Source organism: Coregonus clupeaformis, unplaced genomic scaffold (genome assembly GCF_020615455.1).
Source record: "Coregonus clupeaformis isolate EN_2021a unplaced genomic scaffold, ASM2061545v1 scaf0674, whole genome shotgun sequence".
Lineage (NCBI taxonomy): Eukaryota > Metazoa > Chordata > Actinopteri > Salmoniformes > Salmonidae > Coregonus > Coregonus clupeaformis.
Window position 1 is genome coordinate 184,298 of NW_025534129.1, and position 17,631 is coordinate 201,928.

Here is a 17,631-nt window from a genome sequence, read left to right on the forward strand (position 1 = left end):
AAATGCAAGTAAATGTGTTTTCTTTTCCCACAACAATCTCCTTGGTTTGGGCTACTGTGTCAATGTATTGACCAAAACTTTATTTACTCCTGAAGAAGCTTTGCTGTTTAAATGGGAGTCATTTTCTTTGGTAGGTTTTCTACACGATGGATGGTTCAGTGACAGGACATGGATGTCAACACATAACACTGTTTGGTAAGAGCCGGACTACAGTGGGGGGTCTAATGGTGTGTGTGTGTGTGTGTGTGTGTGTGTGTGTGTGTGTGTGTGTGTGTGTGTGTGTGTGTGTGTAAAGCTTACCGTATGCTTCCCAGTCGAAACAGTTTATGCATATATTATGACGAGCAAATCAAACCAAGTATGCGGATGCCTTAAGGCCTAGGTTACTCAGAGGAAAACCATGTCTGCTGCAGAGTAAGAAGCTAACATCCTGTCATCACGCTGCCAGGGCTATGACAGGTGACACAGCAGCAGGCAGAAAGACAGGAGAGTTGAGGAGGTCTGCAGGGCTGAATGATGATGGGACACTTCTGTCCAGGAAGCCAGGTGATGGGTGAATAATACAACTCCTGGCTGCAGAACCAGAATCCACTGATGAATCTGTATTCAGTGGTGTGAATGGTGGGATCCTGCCGCCGGTCCTTTATTTTTGTGGGTAATATCCTGGCCCTCAACACGGGCTCCCTCAAAACCCACCAGAGGGACAGATCTGTCAGCAGATTTCCCCTCATTGTATTTATCTGCACTCTCTCCCTGGCTGGCTATCATCTGAGCTCTCACTGGGAGTAACACAGGAGGAGCTAAGCCTTCTCTCAACCACAACACAATAACACCAGACTGACTGATCACTAAGGCTGGAACTGATCTGCTGTAAACATGCATAGGAAAGATTTATTTACTCATAATAAATAAATATAACAATAAACTGGCAATCTGGCAGACTGTTTGTCAAATTTACATAATTATTATTTGATGAGGACTACAGCAGGCGCATGATAAAGGGGTGTGTATCCATATCAGTGTGTGTGTGTGTGTGTGCGTGTGTGCGTGTGCATGTGCTGTGTGTATGTAATGAGAACTCTAACTGAGAGCAGTGCTGGGCTCCCAGATGGCAGTGGTTCAGTGTGTGGGTGTCTGGGTGACTCCCGAGTGGCGCAGTGGTCTAAGGCACTGCATCGCAGTGCTAGCTGTGCCAATAGAGATCCTGGTTCGAGTCCAGGCTCTGTCGCAGCCGGCCGCAACCGGGAGACCCATGGGCGGCGCACAACTGGTCCAGCGTCGTCCAAGGTAGGGGAGGGTTTGGCCGGTAGGGATGTGGGTTCGTTTCCCACGGGGGGCCAGTATGAAAAAAAAAAAAATACGTATGCATTCACTAACTGTAAGTCGCTCTGGATAAGAGCATCTGCTAAATGACTAAAATGTAAATGATTATCTCAGGGAGTTGCTGTTTGTTAGTGTTAGAAGTCAGTTCTCACTAAGATAAAGACTTTGTTCCTGACGACACGCATCCTGCATGCATCCATCCAAGCACACTTCACTGAAGACAAATCAAAGCACTGGCTTTCTGCTTCATACACACGGGTGGAGCAGATTACTGGACACCCACGCCTGTCGCACCGTTTCAAACTGAAAATGGTACTGTACTCACTTCATGGAATAAGGATGGAGAAGTACACTGATGTCACTAATACTGAGATTGGAAGTGTTTGATCCACCAGTTGTGTTGACCTGTGTATTGGTGTTAATCAAAATGATTTGTGATGAATCAGTGCTGTGTCTCGGTTTGAGAACTTCTTCAAAATATTCCAACTGACTGGCAGTGGCCCACTAGGGATAACGTGGTGTAGCCTGAAAACATCCGTCCAGAAAGACAGACTGCAGACAGACAGGAAAACAAGGCCACCCCACTGTGATGCCTCCTTACTGTTCATGATAAGCCACATGGAGGGGCAGTGGCGGCTCCTGAAAAAATTCTCAGGAGGGGCAATTTTTCTGATGATTTAGGTGACCTACACACATTTAAAAAAAGATATGTCCAGCAACAACATGAAGACAGGGGCAGCATATAAGTCAATACCAGAAGCATTTATTGACTGATCTCAAAAGTGTTGGCTTACCAGGGTTGGTGGAGCCCTCAGTTTCATCTTTGCCTCGCAAAGCTAACTCAAACACTCCGCAAAACTTCACACACTGGATTAGCCGGCTGAGGATGTGGCGGTTCTTGCTAATGTCGTAGTAAATATATTTGTTATAGTGAATATGGAATATGATATGTTGAGTAAAATGTTGTGCTAAGATCTATTTAGGTCAGGAGCTGGTTATAAGTTATGTTCCTATCCAATAACAATGGACAAAAGGGTCCTATCTTGTCAGCCTTGTCAGCAGGTGGCCAAGGACAACACCCACGCCATAGGCCTCTCAGTTCTTCCAACTCACGAGTTCTTGCTCTGAGGACACACACACACACAAACACACACACACACACACATCATCACTGTTAAACACACACACACACACACATCATCACTGTTAAACACACACACACACACACACAAAAATCCCCTCTCTTAGGCTGAACATTTGAAGACAGAGAACCCGACTCAGAGCCAATGCAACAGTGACAGTAGCCTGGAGGGGACCTCGCCCAACTCATCAGGACCAATCAGAAGATCAGAACTACTAGATTGAACCTACTTCATTTATTGCATAAAATGTCTGCACACAATGTTTCGGGGCTCTCTTCAGATAATAATAATAATAATAATATGCCATTTAGCAGACGCTTTTATCCAAAGCGACTTACAGTCATGCGTGCATACATTTTTGTGTATGGGTGGTCCCGGGGATCGAACCCACTACCTTGGCGTTACAAGCACCATGCTCTACCAGCTGAGCTACAGAAAGTGGATACTCATGGATGCGCATTGCAATTGTAAAATGTCAACACAATTGGAGACACCACGTCATTTTTGGAGACATGTTATTGACAGTAAACTATTGTAGATGCGACTGCTAACTAAATAAAACATTTTAGCTGGCTAGCTAATCATCTTAGCTAAATGTGGGGCAAACAATTCAGTTATTTACCGTTAATTTGAGGGATTGGGGTGAAAGAAATCGAGTTACATAGTGATACTTTACGATATACTGTATTGACAATATCGCAATATTTTAGCGCTAGTTGGCTGTACCTGCACCAAAACACCATTATTGTTCCTTCATAGCTTGTTCTCAATCTTTTCACATTGGGAGCCAATTTGTTTTCAGCACTTTTATTTCCATGACTGATCAAAACTCGTTCTCATGGCTTTCTGATCCCTCTGCAACAGACATATGGTGCGCAATAAAATCACAGTATCGAATCGCAATACGTATAGAATCATGAGACTCGCAATGCTGATGCATATATCTTATCGTGAGGTTCCTGGCAATTCCCAGCCCAAGTTCATTTGCCACAACAAATCTCTTCGCTAGCAAACGCAATGTGTCTCCAGCAATGTTTACTTTTTTGACGTTCTATGGCATCTCCACTTTCCAAGCATATATGACCACATGTAATATTTTGGTAAGTGATGCAAATAGTGAACTATGTAGGGCCAGGATGTAAAATATATGTAGCTGCAGCAATTTCTCTTATCTGATATGGTAAGTAATGGGGCTTGATTTATAGCTCCCTAAGAGTTTGACGAACGGGTCCGTGAACGCGATTGCAGATATCTTTACCTCTGAATAAACTGCCTTATATTATACAATTATCCACCTTGTCCAAAAGTCTCTACTTTTTCTCCGTTCTCCAGTAAACTTGTTTTATCAACAATAGTAAGGTTCAATGACACAGAAAGCAGTTCAATGTCGGGGTACAGTCGCTCTCTTACCAGGATCGCGGTCCGCTCTGACCAGGGTGAAGGTGGCCGGCTCCACCTCTCTGCCAGCAGCGTTTTCATTATTTAGTCCGTTCGTAGCGGGTATGTACACGATCAACAAGATCAGTCCAAAACCGAAGATCAGTCCAAAGCAGAATGTTTGCAGAATGTTTGTAAACTAAGTCTACAAATTAAAAACATAAAATAACGCCACACTGCAGGTCGCAACATAGACGCTGATAGCCGCCATTGTCTTAGTTACGTTCAACGTTACGTCACGTATGACGAAAGCGCGTAAGTGCATGCACACAGACACCCATAGAGAATGTATTGAAAGCTTTGAAATGTGAAAAAAATAGATTTTACATGACAGGCTATGAGAGACTTCTGGGCGATTTTCAACCTGACTGAAATCGCCCAAAAAACGGGCGGGGCCATTTGAAGCACTACTTTAGCCTGATTTGACATTTAGTGGCTGGCAGATCAGACGTGAACACTGATAACTGCTGTTGCCGTGATATAATTTTTTATAAATTTATAAAAAAAAATTATAATTTTTTTTTTTTTTTTTTTTTTAATAATTGATTAGAAAAAAAATCCCTTCCTTTTCCCGTTTGGCAGTGCGTCGCCCATATCGCCCTATTGAACAAGCCGTCCCTGTGGAGGGGTATAGTGCTGTAACTGTATAGCCCCCCTTTAGCCTGGAGCCTAGTGTCACCACCCCACCCTGCACAACACAGCCACATTAGAGTAGCCTACTATAAACAATCCACTGGGGAAAATTCCAGATCAAAACCACAGTGTTCACACTGGCGGAATGTTTAAGACTAACATCTTCCTGATACGATTTTTCATCCCGTTTGAACTAGATTATTTCATGATTTCATCCTGTGAGGATGGTTTTGAGAGTGGTGGTGGTGGTGATGGTGGCTGGTGACAGAGCTGAAAGCTCAAGCCTCTAATTGGCTAATTTTAACCATAATTAGTAGATTAATGTGGGTCCTTGCAGCCAGGGCCTTGGCCTCCTCAACTCTGTGGCTCAGTGGGAACAGTGCCAGGGCACACTCACTGACTCTTTAGTATAATGATGGGAATTAGTCACCTGAAATCAAGTCAAGTAATTAAATATCCCAAATCTGGTCAACAAGGAACATACACTCCAAAGTCAAATAAAACACAGAAAAGCAGCACCTTATTTCCAGCATGACTTATTTGGGGGCCATGTTTTATTTTATTTTTTGTAAAAAATCATATTGACATCTTTTAGATGTGGTATTCAAGCCTTCATCAGAAACACCCCTATATCTTCTTTCCATCACTGGTCTTACCAGTATGTATGAATAGGGAGGGTCAGTGGGCTGCTACATACTGTAGCACGTCTTATAAATGACTTCCATTTTGCTGCCGTCCTGTTGCTATGGTTATTAGATGATGTGATCAGTAATAGAAAGCCCTGGGGTGTGATGCATGCTGTGTGGTGCAGGATTTTAGGGGCAGGGTGGGGAAGGGGGGTGCCAGTTAAAAGGGCCAGCTGCTCCTCCCATGATCATACAGCCAGCTCTGTCAGGGTTTGATAAGGGGACATCAGCATACAGCAATAAACAGGAGAAGGCAGGCCTGCTATGCCCTTAGCTGGGGCTCAGAGATTTATACCCACCCAGCCTCTATTAGGGGTCTCTACAGACAGCACCTCTATAAATCACACCACATACACTGTGCTCCTCTCTAAGCCTCCAGTCAACAAGGGTAGGGCTAGGACTGGAGGAGTCAATACTGTTAGTGTCGTACCAAGACTGGATTTGACTGTTTGCATAAACAGCACTATACTTCAATAATGTAGTTGTTTCACCAAGTAGACTACTTGATTTGACCAGTTAAGAGCTTGCGAGAGATATCGGAATGGCCGTCTGGATCGAGAATCTGCATTGTGAACACTCTCGACTTCATGCCTCTGGGTTGCCTTGGCGACTGGGGGCGATTGTGAAGTGGTTGCCGCTGGTGTATTCAGATGTCACTTTTAAACATTCTCCCTCTGTATTCATGTCAGTGAAAGAGACATTAAACTTGACTTTCCATTGAGTAAACAGCCCAGGGAAAACCCCAGGCAGACCCACAGACAGACCAGAGAGAGAGCCAGTGGTATATACTGACTGACTGCCTCCTCATATTCGACAGGCTGAGAGTGAGTCAGAGAGACAGGGATGCAGAGATGGAGCCCAGTCCAGCAGAACAGAGTAGAGTATATCCAGGCCCTGGAACTGTGTGAGTGAGCTGCACCATGCAGTACAGAGACACCACTCCTGGGATGGCTCTCTCCACACGCTGCCTAACACACAGTGGTTGTACTACTACACACTACTGTTAACTCCTCTGTCTGTACACTCTCAACACCATTAAAGATTCATCCAGGTCCTGAGACAGCCTTGGCCAAAAGTCAAAAAATGCCTTTAAATATTTTGAAATGATAAATGAAATCAGTGATTTCCATAGGGTGAGACGGGAGTTATCGGACCATAAGGACGCCATCCTCTATTTGTGCAGGAGTGAAAACCAGATGTGTGTATCCATAACCAAAGGTTGTAGCTATAGATGTGGCTCTGGCACCAGTGAGGTGAATGGGATATTGGGGTGGAGGTGAAGGTAAAGGTGGCTGTGGGGAGATGAGTGGTGGGTGTGTTAATATCCTGATGGGACATGACTCTCCAACCCCTGAGAGAGCAGAGCAGAGCAGTGGAGCAAGGAGAATCCCCTCCGATCACAGATGAGACACGCATGGAGCTCTGCTCTGCTCTGCTCTCTCTGTCTCCTGAAAGGTTAATGAATGCAACAGTAGAGACGACAGATGGAAAAAGGCCATTCTGTAATTTCAGGCCAGGGCTCCTATGTTTTCTTTAGGTCTTCTCCATATACACCCTACAGATGTAGGATCTTAATTTGAGCCAGTTTGCTTCAGCAGGAAAATAATCCTACAGCAACAGGAAATGTGAATTATTATGTGGATTATAATTAATGGATTTTTTTTGCGGGTTGATACGTTTTTCGTAAGGGAAAATCAAGTCTAAAATCTCAAAAGTGGAAATTACAAACTCCAGAAGCCTTTTTAAACCTCAAATACACTACAAGTTTTACATTTCCTACAGGAAAGTTCTCCTGCAACAGGGTGATCAAATTAAGATCCTACACTCTTAGAAAAAAGGATTCCTAAAGGGTTCTTCGGCTGTCCCCATAGGAGAAACCTGTTTGGTTCCAGGAAGAACCCTTTTTGGTTCCACTTAGAATCCTTTTGGGTTCCATGTAGAACCCTCTATAGAAAGGGTCCTACATGGAACCCAAAAGGGTTCTACCTGGAACTAAAAAGGGTTCTTCTTCAGCCGAAGAACGCTTTTAGGTTCTAGATAGCACCTTTTTTTTCTAAGAGTATACATCTGTAGCAGGCTATCATTGATAATAATTATGGGTATTGTAGCCATCCCACTCAATGCCTCTATACATTAAAGTGTCAATACAAGTGTAGGCCTAGTGAGTTTTGAGGACTGGACGAACATAGGAGACACACAGATTTATCATTAACAAGTTAAATAATTAAATAAACCAACATACAGTAAGCATCCAGGCAATTTAATAAAGAATGTACTCGTCTCATATCCTGAATAAATGTGTGGAGTTCTGCAATTGATGCAAAGCTAGTTTGAAAGGACTTCTTCATTTACAGTCCTTTGCAAAAGCAACAGCCACTTGAGACATCGAGTTTGTGCTGATAAATCAACTATGAGCTGCTATCTTCCACTGGAGACTAACATTATAATCCATCACAGTCAACAGAGAAAAACACTGTCTGCAGCTCTCCACAGCAACAGTCAAAACATGTCAGATTCACATCAGTATCAGTATTGATAAGAGGAGCTAACCCAGGGTTTCCCAAACTCGGTCCTCGGGACCCCAAGGGGTGCACGTTTTGGGTTTTGCCCTAACATTACACAACTGATTCAAAGCTTGATGATTAGTTTATTATTTGAATCAGCTGTGTAGTGTTAGGGCAAAACCCAAAACGTGCACCCCTTGGGGTCCCGAGGACCGAGTTTGGGAAACGCTGAGCTAACCTAACATATAGTAATGGGAACAGACTGAAGAAATGACTCAAGAAACAAGAAGTGAATGAAGAAATGGCATTGAACAGTTGCTATAAAATATTCTCACAGATAGAAACCTGTCCATTGATTGCAGTCAGTGAGTAGCCTACAAGCATCTCTACATGCTCTCAACCTCAGTGAGCTCCTCACTGCTTCCAATGCAGAGCATCTTTTTAGATCAATTAAAAGTATTGGTCCAACTGCTAGCTAAATATTTTATAAGCACAGTTTGGTTGAATTTAATCACGTTTACAGCCCAGCATTTTAAGTGGGCCTCGGCTGCTCCTATTCCACTCACACACCCAGAGAGAGCCATACACAGCAGCTATTTATTATTACTTATACAGCAATACAAACAAATATTCCCTTTTCATTGTTGAATTATTTATGTTGAAGTCTTATACCTCCATATGGCTATTTGGTACAGTAGCCAGACCACCCACAGATAGCACAGAGATGCCAGGGCTGAGAGAGAGAGTGTCCAAGTTGGCATAATAGTCACATGCCACTTTCTACTAGAGAGATGGAGAGATGAGGCTGGGGTATGGCAACAGCTAGAACTGCTACTGGACAGAGTATAAAGACCATGCTAGTGTTATAGTCATAGACCAGCACCCAGAGAGAAAAAGCTATATCTTTCTTAAAAGGTATTTAAGACTCTTTAGACTCAGATGTATATAATTCAGGTGTGTTCATTTAATCTCTCCCTATTCATTTATAGCCAGAAGAAGCAGGACAAAAAAGTGTCAAATAGATCTCAAATAGTTTTTTTATTAAACCATGTGACAGTTCTGCTGGTCACATCATTCACAGAAACCTTTCCTGTTACCCAGTGGTGGTGGGCCCATCCATCCCTCCCCCACCCAATCTTTGGGTGGACAGAGGGAGAGAGATGAAGGGGAAGATGATTGAACAGCGGGTAGAGTGGGGCTGCTGTTGAGATGTCTGTTCCATTCCCAGAGTGCATTAATATAGCCGCCCCACCTTCCTTCCCACGCCCCACGGGACTCTGATTAAACCACTCTCCTGGTCCACCACAACCCCAGCCCTCCCAGCCCACAGGCACCTGCAGCCCCCCACCCCACCTGCCCCCATGGAAGGGAGAAGGAGTGATGGACAGTCCTCATCATTCATCTACCGCCATCTACCTATAACAGCTTACTACTGACGAATACTTCCACGTATCCCGTGATCATATTAAAGCAGCCCAATCAATCAGCGGATCATCAATATGGAGCCTGTGTGTGAGTGGAACAGAGCTGTACAGTCTGTACTCGTACCTAGGTACTGCAGAGTGGAGAGGTGGTGAGTTACTATTCAGAGGACAGCAGCACAGCACCGGCCTCTCTAGACAGACCAGGCTAGCGGAGCATAGAGAACACAGGCTCTGTGTGCAACTCATGAGGCCTGGCTGATCCCCTGTCATGGGTCATTACTGGGTGAGGCATCCTTGTCTCCTCCCTCTGTCTCCCCTGCCCCTCTGTGACAGGCCACTGGGCAGTGGGCAAGACCTTATCTAACACTACCTCCAGCCTTCCCTACAGTACCATCACACACTGACTGACTCCAACACTAGCTTCAGGCCTCTCTCCTGTTACAGACTAATACAGCTATAGCCTCATTCCTGTTTGCTGTTCCATAGACAAGTATCACATTAATGTTAACATTGTGAGAGAGGTGTAAAAAAAATCAACGCTCTAAACAAATGTCTCTGTAATGTCAAAGTGGAAGAAAAATTCTAACATTTCTTATGGAAAAATAAAACACTAATATATCTTGATTAGATAATTATTCAATTCCCTGAGTCAATACATGTTAGAATCACCTTTTTGGCAGCGATTACAGCTGTGAGTCTTTCTGGATAAGTCTCTAAGCGCTTTGTACACTTGGATTGTACAATCATTTCTAGACAACCATTTTCAAGTCTTGCCATAGACTTTCAAGTCGATTTAAGTCAAAACTGTAACTAAGCCACTCAGGAACATTCAATGTCATCTTGGTAATCAACTCCAGTGTATATTTGGCCTTTCGTTTTAGGTAATTGTCCTGCTGAAAGGTGAATTTGTCTCCCAGTGTCAGTTGGAAAGCAGACTGAACCAAGTTTTCCTCTAGCATTTTGCCTGTGCTTAGCTCTATTCCATTTATTTTTATCCTAAAAAAACTCCCTGGTCCTTGCCGATGACAAGCATACCCATAACATGACGCAGCCACCACCATGCTTGAAAATATTAAGAGTAGTACTCAGTGATGTGTTGTGTTGGATTTGCCCCAAACATTATGCTTTGTATTCAGGACAAAAAGTTCATTTCTTTGCCACATGTATTACTTTAGTGCAAAAAAGGATGCATGTTTTGTCATATTTGTATTCTGTACAGGCTTTCTTCTTTCCTTGTCATCAGCATCCTCGGAGACGAGGCCATACCCTAAACTATTTAATAATATTCCTTATTGCATTCTGCCTCTGTTGTTCATTCAGTTAAGCCTCGATTGAACTGTCCTGTATCAGACACCCCAAGTCTAAATCCTTCCTATCCTCCTCCACACACCACTAACACTAATTACAGCACACTGCAGACACCACACCACTAACACTAACTACAGCACACTGCAGGCACCACACCACTAACACTAATTACAGCACACTGCAGACACCACACCACTAACACTAATTACAGCACACTGCAGGCACCACACACAACTAACACTAATTACAGCACACTGCAGACACCACACACCACTAACACTAATTACAGCACACTGCAGGCACTAATTACAGCACACCGCAGGCACCACACCACTAACACTAATTACAGCACACTGCAGACACCACACACCACTAACACTAATTACAGCACACTGCAGGCATCACACACCACTAACACTAATTACAGCACACTGCAGGCACCACACCACTAACACTAATTACAGCACACAGCAGACACCACACCACTATCACTAATTACAGCACACTGCAGGCACCACACCACTAACACTAATTAGAGCACACTGCAGGCACCACACCACTAACACTAATTGCAGCACACAGCAGACACCACACACCACTAACACTAATTACAGCACACTTCAGACACCACACCACTAACACTAATTACAGCACACTGCAGGCACCACACCACTAACACTAATTACAGCACACTGCAGGCACCACACACACTAATTACAGCACACAGCAGACACCACACCACTATCACTAATTACAGCACACTGCAGGCACCACACCACTAACACTAATTACAGCACACAGCAGACACCACACCACTATCACTAATTACAGCACACTGCAGGCACCACACCACTAACACTAATTAGAGCACACTGCAGGCACCACACCACTAACACTAATTACAGCACACTGCAGGCACCACACACCACTAACACTAATTACAGCACACTGCAGGCACCACACCACTATCACTAATTACAGCACACTGCAGGCACCACACCACTAACACTAATTAGAGCACAGTGCAGGCACCACACCACTAACACTAATTGCAGCACACAGCAGACACCACACACCACTAACACTAATTACAGCACACTTCAGACACCACACCACTAACACTAATTACAGCACACTGCAGGCACCACACCACTAACACTAATTACAGCACACTGTAGGCACCACACACACTAATTACAGCACACAGCAGACACCACACCACTATCACTAATTACAGCACACTGCAGGCACCACACACACTAATTACAGCACACAGCAGACACCACACCACTATCACTAATTACAGCACACTGCAGGCACCACACCACTAACACTAATTACAGCACACTGCAGGCACCACACACACTAATTACAGCACACAGCAGACACCACACCACTATCACTAATTACAGCACACTGCAGGCACCACACACACTAATTACAGCACACAGCAGACACCACACCACTATCACTAATTACAGCACACTGCAGGCACCACACCACTAACACTAATTACAGCACACTGCAGGCACCACACCACTAACACTAATTGCAGCACACAGCAGACACCACACACCACTAACACTAATTACAGCACACTGCAGGCACCACACACCACTAACACTAATTACAGCACACTGCAGGCACCACACCACTAACACTAATTACAGCACACTGCAGACACCACACCATTAACACTAATTACAGCACACTGCAGACACCACACCACTAACACTAATTACAGCACACTGCAGACATCACACCACTAACACTAATTACAGCACACTGCAGGCACTACACACCACTAACACTAATTACAGCACACTGCAGGCACCACACACCACTAACACTAATTACAGCACACTGCAGACACCACACCATTAACACTAATTACAGCACACTGCAGACACCACACCACTAACACTAATTACAGCACACTGCAGACATCACACCACTAACACTAATTACAGCACACTGCAGGCACCACACACCACTAACACTAATTACAGCACACTGCAGGCACCACACACCACTAACACTAATTACAGCACACTGCAGGCACCACACCACTAACACTAATTACAGCACACTGCAGGCACCACACACCACTAACACTAATTACAGCACACTGCAGGCACCACACACCACTAACACTAATTACAGCACACTGCAGACACCACACCATTAACACTAATTACAGCACACTGCAGACACCACACCACTAACACTAATTACAGCACACTGCAGACATCACACCACTAACACTAATTACAGCACACTGCAGGCACCACACACCACTAACACTAATTACAGCACACTGCAGGCACCACACACCACTAACACTAATTACAGCACACTGCAGACACCACACCACTAACACTAATTACAGCACACTGCAGGCACCACACCACTAACACTAATTACAGCACACTGCAGGCACCACACCACTAACACTAATTACAGCACACTGCAGGCACCACACCACTAACACTAATTACAGCACACTGCAGGCACCACACCACTAATTACAGCACACTGCAGGCACCACACAACTAACACTAATTACAGCACACTGCAGGCACCACACCACTAACACTAATTACAGCACACTGCAGGCACCACACCACTAACACTAATTACAGCACACTGCAGGCACCACACCACTAACACTAATTACAGCACACTGCAGGCACCACACCACTAACACTAATTACAGCACACTGCAGGCACCACACAACTAACACTAATTACAGCACACTGCAGACACCACACACCACTAACACTAATTACAGCACACTGCAGGCACCACACCACTAACACTAATTACAGCACACTGCAGGCACCACACCACTAACACTAATTACAGCACACTGCAGGCACCACACCACTAACACTAATTACAGCACACAGCAGGCACCAGACAACTAACACTAATTACAGCACACTGCAGGCACCACACCACTAACACTAATTACAGCACACTGCAGGCACCACACCACTAACACTAATTACAGCACACTGCAGGCACCACACACACTAATTACAGCACACTGCAGACACAACTAACACTAATTACAGCACACTGCAGGCACCACACCACTAACACTAATTACAGCACACTGCAGGCACCACACACCACTAACACTAATTACAGCACACTGCAGACACCACACACCACTAACACTAATTACAGCACACTGCAGGCACCACACTACTAACACTAATTACAGCACACTGCAGGCACCACACACCACTAACACTAATTACAGCACACTGCAGACATCACACCACTAATTACAGCACACTGCAGGCACCACACACCACTAACACTAATTACAGCACACTGCAGACACAATTTTTTTACATTTTAGTCATTTAGCAGACGCTCTTATCCAGAGCTACTTACAGTTAGTGAGTGCATACATTATTATTTTTATTTTTTCATACTGGCCCCCCATGGGATGCGAACCCACAACCTTGGCGTTGCAAACGCCATGCTCTACCAACTGAGCTACATCCACACACCACTAACACTAATTACAGCACACTGCAGACACCACACCACTAACACTAATTACAGTACACTGCAGACACCACACACCACTAACACTAATTACAGCACACTGCAGACACCACACCACTAACACTAATTACAGCACACTGCAGGCACCACACCACTAACACTAATTACAGCACACTGCAGGCACCACACCACTAACACTAATTACAGCACACTGCAGGCACCACACACACTAACTACAGCACACTGCAGGCACCACACACCACTAACACTAATTACAGCACACTGCAGACACCACACACCACTAACACTAATTACAGCACACTGCAGGCACCACACACCACTAACACTAATTACAGCACACTGCAGGCACCACACACCACTAACACTAATTACAGCACACAGCAGGCACCACACCACTAACCCTAATTACAGCACACTGCAGGCACCACACACCACTAACACTAATTACAGCACACTGCAGGCACCACACACACTAATTACAGCACACTGCAGGCACCACACACCACTAACACTAATTACAGCACACTGCAGGCACCACACACCACTAACACTAATTACAGCACACTGCAGGCACCACACACCACTAACACTAATTACAGCACACAGCAGGCACCACACCACTAACACTAATTACAGCACACTGCAGGCACCACACACCACTAACACTAATTACAGCACACTGCAGGCACCACACCACTAACACTAATTACAGCACACTGCAGGCACCACACCACTAACACTAATTACAGCACACTGCAGGCACCACACACCACTAACACTAATTACAGCACACTGCAGGCACCACACACACTAATTACAGCACACTGCAGGCACCACACACCACTAACACTAATTACAGCACACTGCAGGCACCACACACCACTAACACTAATTACAGCACACTGCAGGCACCACACCTCACTAACACTAATTACAGCACACAGCAGGCACCACACCACTAACACTAATTACAGCACACTGCAGGCACCACACACCACTAACACTAATTACAGCACACTGCAGGCACCACACCACTAACACTAATTACAGCACACTGCAGGCACCACACCACTAACACTAATTACAGCACACTGCAGGCACCACACACCACTAACACTAATTACAGCACACTGCAGGCACCACACACCACTAACACTAATTACAGCACACCGCAGGCACCACACACCACTAACACTAATTACAGCACACTGCAGACACCACACACCACTAACACTAATTACAGCACACTGCAGGCACCACACACCACTAACACTAATTACAGCACACTGCAGGCACCACACACCACTAACACTAATTACAGCACACAGCAGGCACCACACCACTAACCCTAATTACAGCACACTGCAGGCACCACACACCACTAACACTAATTACAGCACACTGCAGGCACCACACACACTAATTACAGCACACTGCAGGCACCACACACCACTAACACTAATTACAGCACACTGCAGGCACCACACACCACTAACACTAATTACAGCACACTGCAGGCACCACACACCACTAACACTAATTACAGCACACTGCAGGCACCACACACCACTAACACTAATTACAGCACACAGCAGGCACCACACCACTAACACTAATTACAGCACACTGCAGGCACCACACACCACTAACACTAATTACAGCACACTGCAGGCACCACACCACTAACACTAATTACAGCACACTGCAGGCACCACACACCACTAACACTAATTACAGCACACTGCAGGCACCACACACACTAATTACAGCACACTGCAGGCACCACACACCACTAACACTAATTACAGCACACTGCAGGCACCACACACCACTAACACTAATTACAGCACACTGCAGGCACCACACCTCACTAACACTAATTACAGCACACAGCAGGCACCACACCACTAACACTAATTACAGCACACTGCAGGCACCACACACCACTAACACTAATTACAGCACACTGCAGGCACCACACCACTAACACTAATTACAGCACACTGCAGGCACCACACCACTAACACTAATTACAGCACACTGCAGGCACCACACACCACTAACACTAATTACAGCACACTGCAGGCACCACACACCACTAACACTAATTACAGCACACACGAGGCACCACACACCACTAACACTAATTACAGCACACTGCAGACACCACACCACTAACACTAATTACAGCACACTGCAGGCACCACACCACTAACACTAATTACAGCACACTGCAGGCACCACACCACTAACACTAATTACAGCACACTGCAGGCACCACACACCACTAACACTAATTACAGCACACTGCAGGCACCACACACCACTAGCACTAATTACAGCACACTGCAGGCACCACACACCACTAACACTAATTACAGCACACTGCAGGCACCACACCACTAACACTAATTACAGAACACTGCAGATCCCCCTCTCAGGCTCATCTCAGAGACTCTGATAGGGATTTCTGTCATAAGCCTTCTGGAAAGAGAAATCCATTCCACAGCTGAGCAACTCTGAGAAAACATTATATGATGATGGTGTCTAACATGGCAAAAATGTCAAATTAGAGAATGATCCACATGAGGAGCATGACAGTGAGAGGGAGAGTTTCTCTTCTCTCTGATGTCCTGAGGAGAATGGTGATGATAGTGAGGACTGAGTAGGAGTGACACTGGCCCTTTGATCATTGCATACTATAAACACCTACAACATAGCTGTTCCTGAAGACAGTGTAGTGTTTATGATACAACCCTTTACAAACAAAGAAAAACAACTACTTACGAGGAAGAAAAACTCATTGTAAAGATGATCTGTCATTTCTTTGCTGCTGAAGCATTTCAGCCCATTTTGATTCCTGACACTGTGGGCGACTGTACTGACGACACAGTGGAAAGATTGTCCCTATTACAGAACTACAAGCTATAGAAACGTCAAACTGTCCCTAGTTTAGTGTAGTCTGACCATTTCCAGGTCAGTGGTTGAGTTGAGAGTATCCTTCCTCAAAGGCATTGGAGCTGTGATCTGTTTTAACCGTCTTTTATCCCAGCTAGCAGAAATCCAGGCCTTCTCACAGTAGAGGATCACATAGACAACACCATCGCGTGCTGTTACCCTGGGTGCCAAAACCCGTTGCCCTGGAGAGGGCTTGGAGAGAGGCAAATATCCCCCCTGAGAAGGTCAGATCAGGAAGTTAGAGTTAGACTATCACTCACCACCAGAGAGAGAGGCCTCTTCCATGACACCACTCCTATCAGTCCAGACAGCAGCACCTGAAAGAGAACAACACCATTAGTCAGTGGACAGGAAGAGAACACGGTACAACAGTTAGGATAACCAACATGGTCATGAACTGTCCCGGCATGTGAGAGAAGGGGAAAGACAGACATGGGTCCTAGGCTTTTCCATATGGTCCACTGTGGTGTGATCTTGGATTGTGATCATATCTCCTTGTTTTTATTTACTTCATATCTGGTGTTCTATTAGCCTCCAGCTAATGTTGCTCTACATTCTCTCTCCTTCACCCTCCTTCACCCACCATTAACCAAAAACACTCCCCCACCTACCCAGCTTCTCTCTCTGTCTCTCTCTCCCCCCCTCTCCATCCGCACTCTCTTACACGCTAGC

General features: G+C 45.1%; 1 protein-coding gene across 2 annotated transcripts in view; it reads right to left on the reverse strand.

The window, feature by feature from the left end:
- LOC121559827 (protein FAM189A1) overlaps positions 1–17,281 on the reverse strand; it is a 63,443-nt gene extending 46,162 nt beyond the window's left edge. For both annotated transcript variants that reach the window (XM_045216311.1, XM_045216310.1), the window contains exon 1: positions 17,220–17,281. The gene's annotated coding sequence lies outside the window, so the exon portion shown is untranslated. The remainder of the gene's footprint in view (positions 1–17,219) is intronic.
- Positions 17,282–17,631: the final 350 nt, after the last annotated feature.